The sequence below is a fragment of the Triticum dicoccoides genome, chromosome 6A (assembly GCF_002162155.2).
Source record: "Triticum dicoccoides isolate Atlit2015 ecotype Zavitan chromosome 6A, WEW_v2.0, whole genome shotgun sequence".
NCBI classification, from domain to species: Eukaryota; Viridiplantae; Streptophyta; class Magnoliopsida; order Poales; family Poaceae; genus Triticum; species Triticum dicoccoides.
In genome coordinates this window covers 22,418,256-22,423,633 of record NC_041390.1, presented here as the reverse complement: position 1 = coordinate 22,423,633, position 5,378 = coordinate 22,418,256, and the positions used below count along the sequence as shown (strand labels likewise).

The following is a 5,378-nucleotide window of genomic DNA, read 5'->3' as shown; positions in this document are numbered from 1 at the left end:
TGTGGCTGGCTCGAGCGTCCAGCAGGGCCGCTGTCACCATTTCCAGCTCTCGGCGTGGCCGGTTGCAGCATCTCACGCCATGGTGTTTTTGTTATAAATGACCGGCCCAACTAAGGCACAAGCGCGAACCTCCCTCTTGCTCCCGGGTTTCGAGGCCCCCAAAAGCTTCCTTGGTTGGGTTGTAGGAAGCATACACAAGCTTGTCAGATTTTTTAAGTTGGTTATCTTTATCTTGTTTAGGTTTATTTCGGCCAGGTTTTACTAAGTTTTCCTTTTTTTTCCTTTATCTTTTATTTTTTACCTTTTGTTTTAATTTTTATTTATTTTTCCTTTCTATTTTTTCTATTTCCTTTTATTCCTTTCTTTTTCAAATTCTTGGAGTTCTTCCAAATTTGTGAACTTTTTTTAGAATTCACAATTTTATTAAGTTTGTGAATATTTTTTTCAAACCATGAACATTTTTCAAATTCACAATAATTTCAAGTTCAAAAACATTTCTTGAATTTGTGAATTGTTCCCTAATTTGTGAAAAATTCCATTTTTTCACAAAAAAGCTTTGAAACTATAAATCATTTTCAAATACACAAAACCTTTTAAAGGTCATGAATATTTTTTAAATTCATTCTTTTAGTTTGTGATTATATTTCATTGAATTGGTGAACTTTTTCAAATTCATGAACATTTTCAGAAGGCGTGAACCTTTTTCAAACCTTTACTGCCTTTGATTTTTATGATTTTCCAGTTTCTCCATCTTTGTTGACTATAACTTTTTCTGGTTAACTGGGATGTCAATCGTGCAAAGTCGATGTCATGCACTTGGAAAATATTATTGAAATATTGACTAGACTACTTTCATTTTCTATAAACTAGCACAAAGAAGCATCCAATCAGGACAAATTAACCTGAAGCACACTTCATCAGAAGGTTCCAAAATTTAGCAGTAGTACTGTCAGTGAAAGTTAAAAAAAACTGTTCAAAGAACTAAACGGATAGCCATACAACTCATTTTCATAACAAAAGGGAACATACACATTAAAAAAATACCATAGGCTCGTTCATCACAGAGTAACATACATTCCGAAGAAGATCCACCCAGTTAGAATAATTATGTTGGAGTAATTCTACCTAGGAGCATGGATGACAATTGCTCAACCTATATCTTAGCTACAGATAACAAGCTAAAAACACAAAGACTATCTCTGTTTCATCTGAAGATGGTTCTCCACCCATGTCAAAAATATCACGAGGTTTGAATTTCACCATGGTATTCCAATTCTCACTTCTCGGATTTTGGATGTAGTAGACCTGGTCCACTTGGGAAGAAAATACAAAAGGTTCATCCTCTAACTTCTCCCCTGTATGTATTTTTCGGGAGAAGTTCACATGAGTGAGTCCAAACTCATCTCTTATAATACCAGCTTTGTGATGAACATCATACCAATCACATTTAAAGAAGACCAACTTGTAATCTTTGTATGACAATTCGAATATGTCAGATAACCAACCATTAGCTCAACACCTTCTTTATAATCAGTAGTTGATCTTGGTTTACTCATCCAACTTCGATCCATTAGCCTTTGCTAGCTGTAGTAGTGAAAACAAAATAGATCAGTTTATAATTTTCCATATGCTCTTTTACATTAAGCATAGGTTTATATGAATATTTTAAACTATGCATTCGATACTTAGGTTCAAATTGTATAATATGATTCACCGACATCATTCACCTTACATTACAAAACATAAATTGAGATGTGTCTTTACTAGAAGAATTTATGTGAAGTACATAAAGAAGTTTCCATCAATGACAAAAAATGGATGTCTCCAATGCTTGATTTTTTTCTGCATTCAAGTGACAAACAGCAGAAGGCTAGCTGGTGTAACTAGTCACTAAAAATCTAAGTAATATCCACTAGTTTCGCTTTGCTAAATCAAGAAAAATAAAGATGACACACAACTTAGGTAATTCAAATTTTGCATCACACTGCAGAATATTCTTTTCTGGCATTCGTTGGCAGTTCCCCTAACCAGATCGACTTAAGAATATTATGTCATAAATGAGTGCCATCTAATAAACAGCACCACTATTTTTAACACAATTGTCATTCAACCACCAAAAAGGTTCACCTATTTTTAACAAAAAATTTCAAATTGCAATAATACACTGCATCACAGTAAGATAGAAAGGGAAAACACAAGTGGTATATCTCAATTCAAGCTATGTTTCACACGATGCAGAGATATAAAAAAACAAAATAACAACCTGCAGGCAATCTTCTGGCAGCAGAGGCGTGTGGGTGAGCCCGTTGCCGAGGTCAGCAGCTGAGGGAGAGGGGTGTTGGCAGGGAGCGGCGTTGTGCCGGGGCCAACCGGCGTCAGGGTCTGATGTACATTACACAAACATTTCAATGTCCATAGTAAGCAACAAATGAATCACATAGTAATTAGTAAGAAGCAATCATTTATGATCATACGCAGAAAATGAATCAAGTTTAATATAAATTTACAAGCAATCACAAAATAATCTTCAGATTTGTTTAGAAAATAGAAACGAAGGGAAAGAATAGATGCAGTACATTGTGGCTATTGAGGAACGGAGGCCGGACTGCTGGATGGTGCTGCCGCCGCGCCGGGGAGGCCCGAGGACGGTGGCTGGAGCCTGGAGGTCGCTGCCGGCTGCCGCCGCGCTCGGGAGGCCGGAGGCGGACTGGTGGCCTGGCGCCTGGCGGAGCCGCGGAGGAGGGGGCTGGGCGCCGGAGGCCGAGGGCAGGGGAGTGAGATGGTCGGATGGAGGGGAGGGACCGAGGGAGCGGCAAGAGAGGGCCGGCCGGCCGCCGCCGGAGCCTTCAGCTAGCGCTAGGTTGGGGAAAAGGTTGGAATCGAGGAAGGGAAATGACGTGCTTAGGCGGTCGGCTACTTTTTTTTGGCTACTCGCGCGCCTGACCAGACACCGCGTCGCTCATGTCTGGTACCAAGCGTGGCTGCCTGGGTGTGTTTGGGCTCATGGGCCAACGGCCTAGTCACTCTTTATATTACCTTATATAATACATGTAGTATTTGTTTTTGCACAAAACTCTTTGGTAGTCCACGCCTAAAAAGAGAAATGGCCGGCAACGAGCTCACCCACACGCTGAAGGATTATAGTCGCATATAAAACGTCTCACAAATCGTCTCTAAGTTAATTTAAATTATATATCTATTTTCTAAATGACCAATTATAAGCAAAAGTTTGTGACGCCCTATAAACGTCTTAAGAAGCGTCTTTAGTTGCTAGTGTTCATGGTCGTAGAGACGAAGACAAATATCGTCTCAGAAAAAGCGACCATACAAGTTGTTTTTGTTGTAGTGAATATATTCTAACTTTATGATAATAGCATCTACTTTTACGTTTTAGCTCTTCGATATCATGCAAAGTTATCCTCTTCATACCCACAACGTAGTTTTATTTCCCGTTTCTAGTTGGAAGCAAACGTTCGGTGTATGTAGAGTCGTATCAGTGGCAGATAGGACTTGAGAGAATATTGATCTTGCCTTTAGCTCCATGTGGGTTCGACACTCCATTCTTATCACTTCCATCATTGAAAATTGCTATGATGATTCCCTGCACATGGGGATTATCTCCCACCGCCGCGCCGCCCTCTGACCCCCGTCGACCAGCTCATCGCCAGCATCCAAGAGAGCTGGTTGGCCGGGCTCCAGAACTCGGGCCGCGACCTGGCGTCGGCGCTGCGAGCGTCGGCCGCTCCTGCTCCGCCGCAGATTCCAGGCCTCGTGGTCCTGAGCTCAGCGCCTGCGCCGTCCACGGAGTCGCCCCTTCTTGGGACCCCATTGGACAGGGGTTTTTTCTTGACCCCCGTCCAAGGGTTTTCTCCTGTCGGCGGGCCGTCCTCCTCGACCTCCGGTGTGGCGATGAGCACGGGGCCGATGCCGCAGGATGACTCCTCTGCTCCACCACCTCTCTCCTTCCTGCCGGGGTTTCCATCCCGGCCTCGGTTCGCCGTGGCTGCGCGTGCTTCGGTGAGTCAAGCCCTCTCAATGCTTGCTCGCAGATGTAGATTAGGGATTTATTTCTTAGGCATGTGCTAGTAGTTAGTGGATTCGATAGGATTAGATAGGATTCTAGCAGATCCGATTGGACGCGATCCCAATCGAATCCAATCGGACTGATCTGTTATTGTTTTGTACAGTGTGTGTGCTAGGATAATTTTCTTGTGCTACTGCTAGTGTGTCCTATGATCTGTGTTCATGCTAGTAGCTGTGTTGATGCTAGAATCATGTTCATGTTGACTGATGAATGTTATACTGAGGGCATGTTCATGTTGACTGATGAATGCTAGAATCATGTTGACTGATGGCATGTTCATGTTCAAGCTAGGATCATGTTCATGTTGTTGTTCCTGTTGCTAATATACATGTTCAAGTTAGGGTTTGTGTCGAATGTTTTACGTGCATGTAGTAGGACCATTTTAGGATGCTGCGAAATGTGTATGGCTGCACATGGGTGCTATTGGCACTTGCTATTGCTATTTTTAGATGTTTCCATGTTTATGATAGTGCACTGATGAGTGGCAGTTGCAGCAAAGCAGATGCCACTGATCAGTGAACTTGCCTAACAGCAAGTCCACTGATCAGTGGCATTTGCCCAACAACAAGTGTCATTGATAAGTGGCATTTGCCACTGATCAGTGCCATTTGCCTAATAGCAAGTGCCATTGATAAGTGGCATTTGCTCAAAATGTTTGTGCATTGATTAGTGTCATTTGCTCTTGGGCAAATGTCTTTGATCAGTGACATTTTGCAAAGAGTTTGTGCACTAATACTTGTCATCTTACGTGACAAGATATTGAAGACTGACTAGGATATGGCGGGAGGAGGAACTCAGGTGGTGGCCGGAGTTGAGCGCGCCGAGGATTTCATCCCCATGAACAGGTGGATCAGGACAATGGACCAGCCTGGCAGGATCGCCTTCATGAGCCTGTATCGTTCAAGGCGACGATCTCCGAGGCAGGGCCATGAGGCGGGGCCCAGGGATCCGATGCGCTTCTACCAGCAGATCAAGGACAGCGAGAACCTCGCCATGCTCTTCGTCCCTCGCAAGTTCGTGGAGGTGATGAACACCTGGATGGTCATCAAGCGGCTCCTGCGCATGGTTAGGCTCTCGGCGAACAAGCGGTGCATGTTCTGGATGCAGGTCCAGAACTTCGAGGGGTACATGGTGCTTGGCCGGGGCTGGAGCTACTTCTGCCACCGCCACCGGATCGTCCCCGGCGACCTTGTCGTTGTGCGCATCTTAGGACTCGGACTGAACGTTTAGATTAGGTTTCGTTACAGCAGGCACAATTGCGTTGGTAACATCGAGCAGGCTATGTAGTTAAATT

General features: G+C 43.6%; 1 long non-coding RNA gene across 1 annotated transcript; it reads right to left on the bottom strand.

Annotated features, from left to right (window-relative positions):
* Positions 1 to 1,020: 1,020 nt before the first annotated feature.
* Positions 1,021 to 2,790, bottom strand: LOC119315401. Its single transcript, XR_005152762.1, has 4 exons — positions 2,577 to 2,790; positions 2,264 to 2,382; positions 1,439 to 1,584; positions 1,021 to 1,355 (listed from the first exon to the last, which is right to left on the bottom strand). It is a non-coding gene; the product is annotated as an uncharacterized LOC119315401 (long non-coding RNA).
* Between the last annotated feature and the right edge of the window lie 2,588 nt (positions 2,791 to 5,378).